The following is a 14029-nucleotide window of genomic DNA, read 5'->3' as shown; positions in this document are numbered from 1 at the left end:
ACAAACTTCAGAACGAACTGGCTCCCCACCTAAGCACCATGTTCAATCATAGTCTCATGAAAGGCTTTGTGCCCACTGAATGGCACAGAGCGACAGTTACCCCACTCCACAAAGGGGGAGCCACCACTGATCCTGGGAACTATCACCCTATTAACCTGACAAGCCTGATCTGCAAGGCCATGGAACATATCATCATGGAACTCATAAACAAAGACGTTGGTAACCTCCAAACTCTGAACCCCACCCAGTTCAGGTTTGTGAAAGGCAGAGCATGCCTTCTGAACCTGATCGACTTCTTTGAGGCAGTCACCAAAGCCATAGACGAGGGTAAGGTGGTTCACACAGCCTATCTTGTCCTCACTAAGCTTTCAACACCATCCCCGATTCTGGAATTATAGCTAAACTTACTAAGCTAGGTATAAATCTCTATGTCACAAGATGGGTTGCCAACTGCCTCACTGAAAAAACCCACAGTGAAAAAGTTGCACACTCCAAATCTGACTTCAAACCAGTGACAAGTGGAGTACCACAGGGTTCAGTCCTGGGACCTCTCCTGTTTGGTATCTACTTTTCTGAAGTACAGGCTAACACAGAAGGCCTCTGGCTAATGAAGTTTGCAGATGACTGCAAACTAGGAGCCATAGTCGAGTCCCCAAATTATGTGGACTTCCTACAGAAGGGCCTCACTGAGACAAATGTCTGGTGTCAGAGGCATGACCTCAAGCTCAGTGCCATAAAGTGCATTGTCATCCCCTTTGGTAAAAACTCTGTATCCATGAAATACCACATAAACAACAGTCTACTTAACGCCGAATGTGTGATAGGAGACCTTGAGACCCAGGTGGATTTGATAATCACATTGCTACAGTAGTCAGGAAATTCTTCTATGTGGCACACCTCATCACAAAAGGGTTCTCATCCAGGAAAAAAGAGGTCATTGTTCCCCTCTACTCGGCACCCATTAGACCCATTATAGAGTACATCACCCCTTTTGGAATGTACCTCACAAGGCATCTGCAGCAGCTGGAAAGGCCACAGAAGTACCTCACAAAGAGGATTACTGGCCTCAAACAGATGCTCTACACTGACCATCTTAAAAAACTCCAGCTTTACTCTGTAGCATATCACCTACTCCGAGGAGATCTCTGCCTAACATATAAAGCTATGTTAAACCCAGAGCTGTTGGACATGAAAATTAACTTTCTTGGGTGGCGTAAACCAGGGAACCTTGTTAGCTAGACTTACTTAGGTCCTTGGGCCGATAGCCTAGTACCTACCTATGAACCTATAAAACCATTCTGTTTAAGAGATTTCACAAATGGCCAACAGCTTTTCCTCAGATCCGTTGTTCTAGTTGAGTAGTCATTATAAAATGTAATTGAACTCATTTTGTATTTCAAAGGGGCTTTTTTCCAAACATTATTGAGAACTAGTTATTTATCAAAATTTGACAAAAATGTCATAACTGTGGATCTCAGAGGATCTCTGTGGGCTCTTTCAATACCAAAGGGAAAAAAAAATCTCCTGTAGATTTAATATTTCAGGTATCTAGGCATTTTAAAATAAATCAAGTCCTTACCTTCATTTCTTTTTTCTGGAAGTCCAAAATTCCTTGTTACATCTCCTTTCTCTGTTTTCCAAATCATACACTTTGCTTAAAAGCCAAGCATTTTGTTTTAGTAGCAAATCAGATTGTGTTTCATTTTCTTTTAGTCTCCCATCTATGCCGTTTAGGGAATTCTCAATTAAAGACATTTTGAATTGTTGTTGTAACAGTTCTTTAAAAAACATCAGTTTGATTCAGACAGTTTTCTCTTAGATTGTCTATGCTCTCCTGGAAGCCATCCATTTTCAAAGATAATTCTTGAAGAGTAGTTTTCACGTCTTGTATAACCTTCTTTAGAAAAGAATTAGTATTAGAAAGCATATAATTGCTCATCTTCATTAAGCAGATCAGTCTCCAGATAAAAGTGACAGGACTTTTTTTATAAAAATCCACAAAAATCAAAGTATTATTAGTAGGAGTGTAGCAAAATTTTATGAAAGGAATTAAATATTTCCTTGTATTTAGAACTAAAACTGCAGAGCTCTAAAAAGATGGCGTCTTCACTTGGCTATTTAGTCCGGCACTGGGAAACTTCCCCTACTCTTTAATAAGTGTTTTGTGATCTTCTCCGTCCACCTGCGCTATCACCAGCACAGGAAGACAGGGCCTTGGTTTAGTATCTCATAATTTGGAAATCTTGTCTAATCAGAACTCTTCCTAAGCAGCATAAACCCACTAAAACCTCACACATCCACCCAGTCTCAGTTTTGCCAAATATGGGTAAATTCTAGAGAAAATCGGATACAATCAAGTGTCATCCTACAGAAGGGTCTATATTAGATCGTTGAAATCTTCTTTCATCAACGGATTACCTATTGACCCCTAACTATCGAAACTAACTTCAGTGAACATTGAAATTTGTTGCAGGGTAAGTATCCAGGTTTATAAATATTAGAGCTGGTTTTAATGAAACATGGCTGGGAAAAACTAACTTCAGTGAACCTTGACATTTATTACAGGGTAAGTATCCAGGTTTATAAGTATTAGAGCTGGTTTTAATGAAACATGGCTGGGAAAAACTAACTTCAGTGAACCTTGACATTTGTTGCAGGGTAAGTATCCAGGTTTATAAATATTAGAGCTGGTTTTATTACAGGGTAAGTGTCCAGGTTTATAAATATTAGAGCTGGTTTTAATGAAACATGGCTGGGAAATCTGCAAACCTCAAATGGTCTGAAAGTGAAAGATAATAATACCTGTTTGTTAACCAGGTAGGCCCACTGGACATACAGTCCCTTCTCATAGGTGACCTGGGAGCAATGTCTGGTAAAGTCACTTACTCAGGGTCACTCAGCATGCAAACGAGGGATCAGGGAATCAAACCCTGTATCATATGAACTGCAGACTGCAAGCTTAAGCTTAGCACTAACCGCCAGACTAGACATGTGAACAGAGTTGAATGCTTTAGAGGTATCAAACTTGAATACAGATTCTTTATTGTGTTTACTTTTTTATTATGGTATGCATGAAATTCTAATGTTAAACTGTTATCGCATTTCTTTTAGCTGCACCCAAATTCAAATTCGTACAGTTGGTAAAATGAGATTAAACTTAAACAAAGATACTTAGCACCTACTATTGCTGCAAGTATTGTGATATTAATAACAGAAACAGGACTATCATTTATGATAAAAATTAAATCTGATCCTGTTATCATTCCTCTTATTCAAATTCAAAATTTCTCAGTAATATATATATATATATATATATATATATATATATATATATATATATATATATATAGAGGAACACTTTATAATCCCGAAATTCTGAAATATCAAATTTCAGAACCCCGAGATTATAAAGGCAAAACATCAAAACTCTGAAATGGCAGAAGCGCAAATTTCAAAATCCCGAAGTTCAGACATGTTGAAGTAGCACTTCTGGTGTTGTGGTGTGTGAATGGATAGGTGGAAGTTCAGGTAAGTATTTATGTTTAAGGGTTTTGGTTGGGGTCTTTAGTGTGTGTCAGTGTGTGTTGTGACTGTGATGTGTGTGTGCGAGGGGAATGTAAGTGTGTGGTGGTGTTTTCGTGTGTTTGTCTGTGTAGTGCGACCTTGGAGTTAGTATATTTAAGTAGGGGGGTGTGGGGGGCACAACCCCCCACATGGGGGTGCAGGGAGAGTAATGTAGTGTACGTTTGTGTGTGGGGGGAAGGTGTGTGTATGTGTATGTGTGTGGTGTATGTTTAGTGTAGGATTCGTGATTTTAAAATTTAAGCTTCTTGTGTTTCGGGATTGTAAGGTTTCAGCTTTATGATCTCGAAATTCTGAAATTCGATATTTCAGAATTTGGGGATTATAAAGTGAACCCACGTTTTGATAGATAGATATATATATATATATATATATATATATATATATATATATATATACCGTTAACAACAAATCATTTCTTCCACTCATTTTTCTCAAATATTTAAAACCTAAGGTGGCCAAAGTTTAATTTTAAACAGCTTGCTTTTACCTCATTTAAACAATTTTCCTTCATGAGTTTCCAATTCGATTTTCACACAGCTCAGTGAAGTTGTTCCAGACCTTATCTGGGATGCCAAATGTCCTTAACTAAATCATAAAAAAGTTATCTAGTACAAAGGAAGATTAAAACTCCCTCATCTAAAGTTGTGCTATATGGTTAGTAGGTTCATAAAATTACTGAAACTTTAAACTGCATTACTTTGCCTCATTTGAATTAATAATCTCAAGAAATAAATTAATGGATTGGGAGTTATAGATTGGATGTTAGTCCCAACATGCTTCCCTTCATCGACAAACACTGGTTTTAAATAATCCAGTGTTATACTTAATAATTATTAATAATTATACAATGACTGGCAATTAATATTAAAAACAAGCACACTGATTGGCCATCCCAACCAGCGTGCATGTTGTAAATTGGAGACTATACCAACGGGAAAAGGTCTACTCACCAGGACTTTTTCCTGCTAGTATTTCTCGTAATTTTTTTTACTTTTATTTTATTTTTTAATAAAAAAAGAAACCAGGATCCCTAAAGCAAACGAGGTAGACAACACAGACAGAAATAAAAGGATAATCAGGTAAGTTCTGCAAAATTAAAGAAATGTACCTGACTATCCTTTTATTTTGTTTGTCCCGGCTCTCCCGAAAGTAAAACGTCTCCCAATTTCTATTTTTTTTTACTTTTTTTTTTTTATTTTGAATTAAAAAAAAAAAAAAAAAGCAAAAAAAGCAACAGATATCTTCCTTTCTCCGTTGCTTCCTCAACACAGCTCTGATGTACTGTGTAAGTGTGGGAACACAAGTCCCATATGCATGTGCAGTACATCAGAAAAAGCCCTGGGATAGCGAAAACCACAGAAGGGCAGCACAGAGGCATTATACAAAGACATTATTTAAGAAAAGTAAGTATATTTTTTCTTAAATAATGTCATTGTATAATAGCAATAACCCACGTCTGGGTGTGGGCAATGCTGGATTTACCCATGGTTATCTTTGTTTGGTCACTCGGGCTTCACCCTCGTGACCAAATTATACCAACCATGGGTAAATCCAGCATTACTCACACCCAGACGTAGGGTTTGCTTAATTAAATCTCCTTTATTTAGCATTAACAACACAAGATCTTAGCTGATTTCAGTCATACAGTAGATTGGTTTAATCCAACAAATGAACTATTTTCTGGGTGTATTAACTGCAGATCTGCATACACTAAATCAATGTAAAACAGCAAATTCTAAATGTATAGTTGTTATAGTCCCTCACACCAAAACTTCCAACCTGCCAAGAAACTTGCTGTTTCGGTCTCCAGCAAAGAGAACCAGTATCATAGTTACAGCAACGTAGTTAATCGTAAGGTTAACTTTTCTGTTCAGAAAATGCAAGTCTGGGAAAACATGTTACTGGCTGAGGTTATCAGTTAAAAATTAGATGATGTGTGGGAAATGGCCTGCAAATGTGTTACTTTCTGTAAATTCTGTTACAGTCAGCCTGCTCTCTGTTGGGCTGTATTAGCAGGTTTTATGCTTTGATTATTGTTTTTGAGAGTGTTTTAAACAGACTGCTCTCTGCAGGGCTGTATTACCATGTTTTATGCTTTGAATACTGTTGTGTAGAGTGTTTTAAAGTGGCTGCTGTCTGGGGGGGGGGGGTTGGTGGTAATGTTTTATGCTTTTCTTACTGTTGTGGAGAATGGCCCCCTTTCATTTCACAAGTTTACCATTAACTGCTTTTCTTTTTCTTTGTTTTGTTTTTGTACAACATTTCAAGTGGATGCATTTATTCTGATTGGCATCTTCCAGTATCTAGTTTCTCAGATATACATATCATGTGGTCTAGTATCATGTATATCATGTGCAACATATATGTAAATGCTGATGAAGGTGGCCACATGCAGTCTGTCTATTTATCCGATCATTTTAAAACACCAAACATTACATGGTGTCAGGAGTTATCACAAAATTAGTTGGTTCACTTTTTATTTGAGAAATGGTGCAGCTGCAGCCACCAGGAAACATTTCTCATTTCTCTCTTTCTCCAAAGAAGTTTCCTAGGGAACTGTAAGTTGTAGATACAGGAATTCAGAGTATTCTCAACCTATTATCAGGATATTTGAGAAGCTTGGAAAAGTTACAGGGTGCTGTATTTATGAATGTATTAGGTGAGTAAACCTTAAAAGTTTATAGTAATTTGAGTTTCAGGGAGGTAAAAATGACTTTTTATACAGATACAGAAGTTTCAGAATTAAAGTAAGTTATAAAAAAAATCTGCAGTATATGCTACCGATTGTTATTTTCAAGGCCACATTATGCAGCTGACTCTACTGATGCATGTCATACTGAGTTAGAAAACACTAAATTTGATGAGTTACATGTTTCATTGGTATGAGACAGAATCATATTTGGTATCAGAAATGGATAAATAAGGGGCATATTACTGATAGTACCACACTGAATATTACGCAAAGTAATTTATTTGAGGTAGGCAGACCGATGGAAATTATTTAATCACAGATAAAAGCTTAGAGAAGAATTTAATGCATGTAAAACCACACATGAGATGAATAAAAATCTGAGTGAAAGCACAATTAGAATGATTTAAAAGAGCATTGCCAAGAATGAGAATTATGTAATTTACAAGTAAACACCCATGCCATTCATCCTCTAGCATGAATCATAGCTTTACTGGTCACCACTGGAGAAATTAGACTGCATATGTGCTAATCAAGGGTCCAGAACCCATCCATTCAACCCAGTAGATATGAGCAGACCCTGCCCCTTCAATCCTTTCTCTCTCTCTCTCTCTCCCTGGATCTACCAATGCCAGACCACCAACTAAATCCTGGTTGTCCTGGATGCAGTCAGGGTTTCATCTGTGTTCACCACAGAGCTTAGCTCAATTCCATGTAATTGATATATCAAGAGGTGTTGTCATGATGAAACAAATTTACAGTGTGAATACATAGTTACTGTGTGGATCTGAAAGTATGAAGAGTGATGATTTCAAAATGTATTTAATGTTTTTTGAGCTGTTTGCCAGGAGTTTGTCACATCCAGACAGATCCTGTAGCATTACCAGTAGTACATGATGATATGAAAATTTCAATAGCTTTTCAAAGTAGAACTGAGAAGGATCCATATCTCAAGGAATGTATTATGTGATTACGAAAAAGACTGAGCAAAATTAAAAGGTTAACAAAACTGATACTTTTATGAACCCACATACATTTTGCATTTACTTTGCATCAAAATAATTTAATAAAGCTAAACAAAGAGAATATTCCCAATTTTGTACATGTAGCATCTTCCATGCTAGTGCAACACATTATGTTCTTGATGCAAATGAAGGCTATTGGCTTTTTAGGCTTCAAAAACAAAGGTCCAACCTTAATTCACCTATATGAATGTAAAGATTTTGAGTCTTTCATTTGGTGTACAGTCAGTGCCTGACATGTTCCATAGAGTTGTTGCACAGTTAAAGGGTTTGATGATGATGATGATTCAGCTGTTGGCATATTACTGAGGGATTAAGCTAAAGAAGAGCATGATGTGAGACTGATTGAATTTCTGAAGAAACTGAGAAAAAGCAGCCTCAAACTGCATAAAATTAAGTGTAGAATGTAAGTTAAAAGAGTTGACATAAATAAGTGCTACACAGATGCTATAATGGTTAAGGTCTTTGCCTCCCATTCACAAGGTACAAAGCTAAACCTGACCTCCTATCAATTCCTGTGTTGCATTTGCATGTTCATCTTGTGTCTCTGTAGGGATCTTCCTACTTCCAAAAAACATGCTGGGTGTTTCCATTATGACATTGTTGAATACAGAAACTGTGGTTGTGATGCTCCTAACAGAGATGTAGTCAAAGAAGTAACCAGAGGGATACCCAAAGATGAGTTCAACAGGCATTTTTAGCAGAAGGTAAACATAGGTGGGCCAATCTAATTATAAAACATTCTGATAGAGTAACTTTTTGATGATCCAAACCAAATAAAGCAGAAAAACTATATAAACCAAACAAGTGCATTGAACCACAGAGACTCTGACAAAGTTACAAACCTCAGTGTTAAATAAACACTACAAAAAGACTAAAAACGTAATGAGTGCTTTCATTTTAATAGTTAAAACTTCCTCAGACAAAAAATGTGTTACAGCCATGCTGTTTAAAACTGTTTAAAACCATGAGGTTTTGCATCACATGACAGCCAAGCCATTTACATAATTACACATTTAAAGTGGTAAGCAACTTTAGAAATACATTGAAAGTTACACAGGCTCTTAAGACATTTAGTAAAATGAAAACCAGCTACAAAGTGAAATAAAGGCAATCTTCTTTGCAATGCATTCAATTTTAATAAGCAACCTATTGAGATATGGTTATGTAACCCTGGCCATCTATTGGCATTAAGTTTAAGGTGCCAGAATAACTCATGTCTCTGTAAAACAGCTGCCATGGACCAATGTATTCCTCCACTGACACCTTTACAATAACAAATTTAAAGGAATGAGAAGGTGCCCCCTTGACATGCTTGGCTAAGGCATTGGTCTCTTTCTTGTTTTGGATGACCTTAATATGATCGCAGACCCAGTCTTTTAGTGTATGTTCTGTTTTGCCTTTTAATAGGCTGGGCAGTTTTGACAGAAAACTGTGTACACTACACCACTAGTGTAACAATTATAAAGGCCTTGCATGAAAAAATGACTACCATTTATCTGAAAACATTCACATATTAGTATGTGATTACAGATGGAATAGCATCTCCATTTTGACATTTTACTGCTATTACAAATTTTACTAACTGAGGATTCAAAATGCTCAACATTGTTTTTTAAGATGCTTCTACGCTTATAAACTATTTTAGGTTTCTCACCAACTCTTTCAATAATTTTCTTGTCCTCACTTAAAATGTTCAAATTCTTACCAAGTATTTTCAGCAAAAAAAAATCTTTTATGCTTATTTATAACCTCGTACATTAAATCATTGACAAACGTACATGGGTAGCTCCCAGCCCAAAAATGCTCTTAATGAATGCACATTCATCCAAAAAAATCATCAAAATTTAACAGCATGCATCCAGATCTTACAAACTGGCCTTTTACTACAGCACGTCTTTGGTGATAAGGATGAGAAGTGGAATAATGCAAATATGCATTCAAGAATGGCAATTGATTGAACAGTAATGGAAAAAAGGAATTGATTTGGCAGCTTCGTTTGAATGCATATAACTGGCTGGGTTTAAATAAGTACTGTTCAATCAATTGCCTATTAAAAATCAAAGCTTTGTATGGATAAGTCTGAATGAGTTGATGGTTATTGCAATAAATTGCCAAATATTTGATCCTTTTAATATAAATTTTATATTAAAAATAATTTATATTACTCTCATTTTTTGCATATAATGGTTTGCACAGCACATCCACATTTACATTTAGTTGTATTTTAGCATTTTAATATTTTAATGGATAGAAGAATTTTGAAAACATTTTCCAGGTTTTAATTATGTTTTCATGAGTACTGGTTTTATGCAGTAAGGATTTGATGTTAATGTATTAGTTTGATCATATTTTTAAGCTGATTTGGGGTTATATATGTTTAAGTGAGTTGCAACAATGGAATTGAATATTGAAATGTACCCAAAGCGCATATGTTTTTAAATGTGGGAGACGGGTTGGCCAACTGATGTCAGAGCTGGATGGTCACATGATGAATGTGTGGGTTACTTAAACTTGAATTTTCTATTATGATTTATCTGATGAAGCTCACATTAATTTAAGTGAATGAAAGCACTTATGTTTTTAATAATAAAATATCCTTGGAATGAACATTTTTGAAGGTGGACTCATTCAGTAGCCTAATGTTTGTTGTTTTATTTAGTTTGTGTGTTTTTGCAGTAGGTCTCAAACATTTTAGTTTGCCTCCAGGTGACCCTTTCAAGGGTATAGTGAGTTTGATAATAATAATGATAACAAAAATAATAATAATAATAATAATAATAGTAATTATAATCATAATAGTAACAATAACAAAGGGCCTATATTAGATCACCGAACACTTAGGTAAGTGAACGGTTATTAATCAACCCCATGTAAGCGAAAGCTTACATAACTGAGCTGTCAGAACAGCGATTTTTTCCCCAAGGGAAAAAAATCACTGTTCCAAAAAAAAAAAAAAAAAAAGCACATTAAAACATGAGATTAAGTGAGGGGCTTCACCCCCCCACCCCCCCTACTTAAACTGCACTACAGTGCCGAAAATGGCAAAGTACCAAAGTGGCCAAGCAAATTCTTTCCCAGGGAAAGAATTTGCTTTCATGCCAACTTTGATATTTTGCAGTTTCGGTTTTGTCAGTTTGACCAAGAAGCATTCGAAAACATGCGTCTTCGGTCTGCTGATAGGAACCCAATAACAAAGAGCAGGATATGACATACCAAGATATGTAATGTATAGAGTCACTTCTTAAGCAACTTCTATCACCTCTTGCTTAGAGATTTTACATGCCATAAATTGCTTCAGAATGTTTTAAGTCTAATAGTATGTTACGGATTGAAAAGTAACTTGTTATAATATGTGTTGCACATGAGAAGCACCAAACTGTAAATTTTTGGATGATTTTACTAATAAATCATTTGACCAGAACACCGGTGAGTGCCTGACATTGCTTAGTTAAATGTTTACCCAAGAAAACTGAATACTAATGCACAATGATGCAATCCACCAAAACCAGCACAACAAAGACCATTTCACATGTAACGTATACATGCATTTATGTAACAAACAGAAACACACACACACACACACACACACACACACACACACACACACACACACACACACACACACACACACACACACAAACCAACAACAAAAATACAGTGTCCTGCCACAGCCCGACAGGGTGCTTTTCCCTCAAAACCTCCATTAATTGAAAGGGGATATGTGGAGAATGAGACAAGCATAACAGCACTTAGTCACTGCTTTGCTACAAAAGTTATATTTCTGACTGGAAATTTTTTGTTTGAATAATCCTAAACAGTTCAAACAAGTAAATTTTGATAGCCCTTGGTGTTATAAAGGATTATTTCAAGAAAAATTTCAAAACTCTAATAGCTTTCTGTCAAAAACTGTGTAAAAGTAATTTCTTTCACTGTTTCTGGCAGCAACATGAGTTACACTAAGGCAGCATTTCAGGATTCTTCATGTAAGAAAGAGCTTCGGTCACTTTTGCCTCATATTCAAGAATTATCATTAAAAATGGACAGAGTGGACATTAAAATTGATGATTTTAAGAAAGATTCTTCCAAACAAATGGAACAGGTACAGCAAAATCAGATCTCTGGCTTTGAAGAATCCCTTAATATTATGGATGGAAGGTTAAATGAAGGAGAAAAGAACATTGGGTTTTTATTGCAGCAAAATAAAATTTTGTCAGCTAAAGTAGATAACATTGAAAATAGATCTCAAAGGAATAATATTTGTATATTTGGGCTTCCTGAAGGTAGTGAAGGTAACAATATGACTTATTTTTTAACTGCCTGGCTTCCTAAGACTTTAGAGGTCCCTAAAGCTCTCTCTTTGGGGATAGAGAGAGCACACTGTTCCCTAGGTAAACGTGCTGCAAAACTTGGTTCTTCTCCGAGATATCTATACTGGTGAAGTTAATTTCATGTCAAGACAAAGAATTGGTACTTAAAGCTGCACGGGCGAAGTCACCACTTAAATATGATGGAAATATTGTGCATTTTGGCAATGACTACTCAACAACAGTGATGGCAAAAAGAAAACAATTCCTTCCACTTATTAGAGAACTTAAAAAGAAGCAAATAAAAGTACTTTTATTGTTCCTGGCCAGATTAAAGATTTTCCTTACAAATGAGGTTAAACTCTTTGAAGATCCTAACCCTGCTTTGTCATTTCTACAAACAAATAAAATTCTTGAGCAAACAGAGCTAATGGATTGGAGTAATATATCACCAAAGAAGCACGTAGATTCAAGTGAAAACAACATAAGTGAGAAAAAGAAAAAAAAAGGAGGGACAATGAAGAACGTTTTCCTTTTTCCTTTTCCCTTTCTTCAGTCTTTATTTACAAGGAAAGTAACATGATATTAAAGCATGTTTGTTTTTTTTCCTTTTTGTAAATACACATAATTTTAGTTTTATATCAACCTTTAACAATAAAGCAAGAAATAATAACATAGTAGGTTACAACATAAATAGAAACTTGACTACAAGTATGTAGACTGCATATGAAAGGTAATTTAACTTTTTTCTGCATTATACTTATTTATTTTGCAGTTAATTGACAATATCTTTTTATGAGTTGGAACAAAAAGTTAAGCATTCTTTAACAAAAACATTGTGTTTATATTAATGTATAAGTTGCAGGTTTCTATATGAAATTGCATACTTAGAAGCTACTGCATATTTTATTTATGAAATCGAAAAGACTGCAACATGACACATAGTTGAACTCACATTTGTTTATCTTTTATAGTTGCTATTACAAGCTTGAACACAGTGTATAGCCTTAGTACTATCTTGTTTTTCTTGATGCTTTTGGGAAAAGTAACATAACTTAACTTCTGTATGTTACTTAATACCATCACCATCAGTTTCATATACAATGAATAGAAATTATCTAAAGTAAACAGTTGCTACAGTAGTACTTAAAAGAAAGCTTTGTTAAAACTAATAATTGCATTCTAAGGCTGCCCAGAAAACCAATATATAGTCTTAATAAGCTATCGTTTTTGCTAGACACAGTAAAATGTGAGGTGGGGGTGAATATAGTTGTTAAAGAAGTGCCTTTTATAGTTGCTTAGTTAAAAAGAGGTTTTGGTATATTAAACAACCTTAAAATGCTCTACTTGAGTGAAAGATTGAGCTTGGTATTGTATGTAATGAAAATGATTGCTATTTGAAGGTTGTACTTATGCAAAGAGCTTCAGTGTGGTTTAGAAACAAAGCTCCTTTCTCTGAGGCTCAAGCTTTCTTCTTATGTGAAGCTTTTGAGGTAAAAGGCCTGAGATAACTTAAAATTCCCACCCAAACTAACAGAATAGAACTGTTCAAGCTTGGATATCTGGTTTTACTGGCAGCTTTGAAAAGATCATTTAAATAAAAGGTGAAACGTTCTGAATATGCCTTAGATCAAATTTCACTGTAACAATACATAGCTATACAAGCTAGCATAGCAGCAGAAAAGTTAATATCATTTTGCATGAAGCATGAAACCTTATAATTGAAACAGAAAAATTATATATTGTTTGAAGGCATCATTTGATGTAAATGAATACAAATATAATATTTAAAGTTTTATTTTTATGGCAAAATATGTACGTATATAGCATATTGATAAAACAATAAAAATAGAAATGTCAGGAACTGCGAGGTGTATAAAAGTAAAAAGACTTTAATCCAACTGATGCTAGTGTACACACAATTTCATGTTTGAATACGCTTCCTCAGGCAATAACCATTAAATGACTACATAGCTTAAATACGAAAAATTAGTCACATTGGTTCCTGAGTTTTTTATTTTTATTGTTCTACGCCTCATGGTTCCCGGGTTTTCTATTTTTATTGTTACTTGTGGACTTGGCTAACCAGGATTTATAGTTCAGATTTTGTGTTTTGACTTTACATATTGCTAAAACACATGAAGGTTCCAAAGAAATAAAAATGCTGGGGATTTATCTTTGTAATAGTAAATCATAGTCTGTGTTGGTCTTTAATAATTTATTTGATATATGGAGTTAGGAAATGTTTTTTTTCTTATTAAATAGGTCTAAAAATGAAACAACTGTTCCACTTAATTATATTAATAAAGATTTATAGAATGCAGCTATGCTTTTAGCTAATTGTTATTAGAGTTATATTTATTTGTGGTAGAGTGGTTTGGAGGTATCTTTTTTCTCAATCTTTGACAGAATATTGAATGAGTTGG

The 14029-nt window shown here is 35.1% G+C and overlaps 1 protein-coding gene across 1 annotated transcript in view; it reads left to right on the top strand.

Moving 5' to 3' along the window:
- LOC122789623 (circadian locomoter output cycles protein kaput-like) overlaps nt 1–14029 on the top strand; it is a 1222827-nt gene that overhangs the window by 497087 nt on the left and 711711 nt on the right. The window lies entirely within an intron of this gene.

This window comes from Protopterus annectens, chromosome 15.part0 (genome assembly GCF_019279795.1).
Source record: "Protopterus annectens isolate FY-2018-M chromosome 15.part0, PAN1.0, whole genome shotgun sequence".
NCBI lineage: Eukaryota > Metazoa > Chordata > Ceratodontiformes > Protopteridae > Protopterus > Protopterus annectens.
The sequence above is the reverse complement of the archived record's forward strand: the minus strand, read 5'-3'. Positions and strand labels throughout refer to the sequence as shown.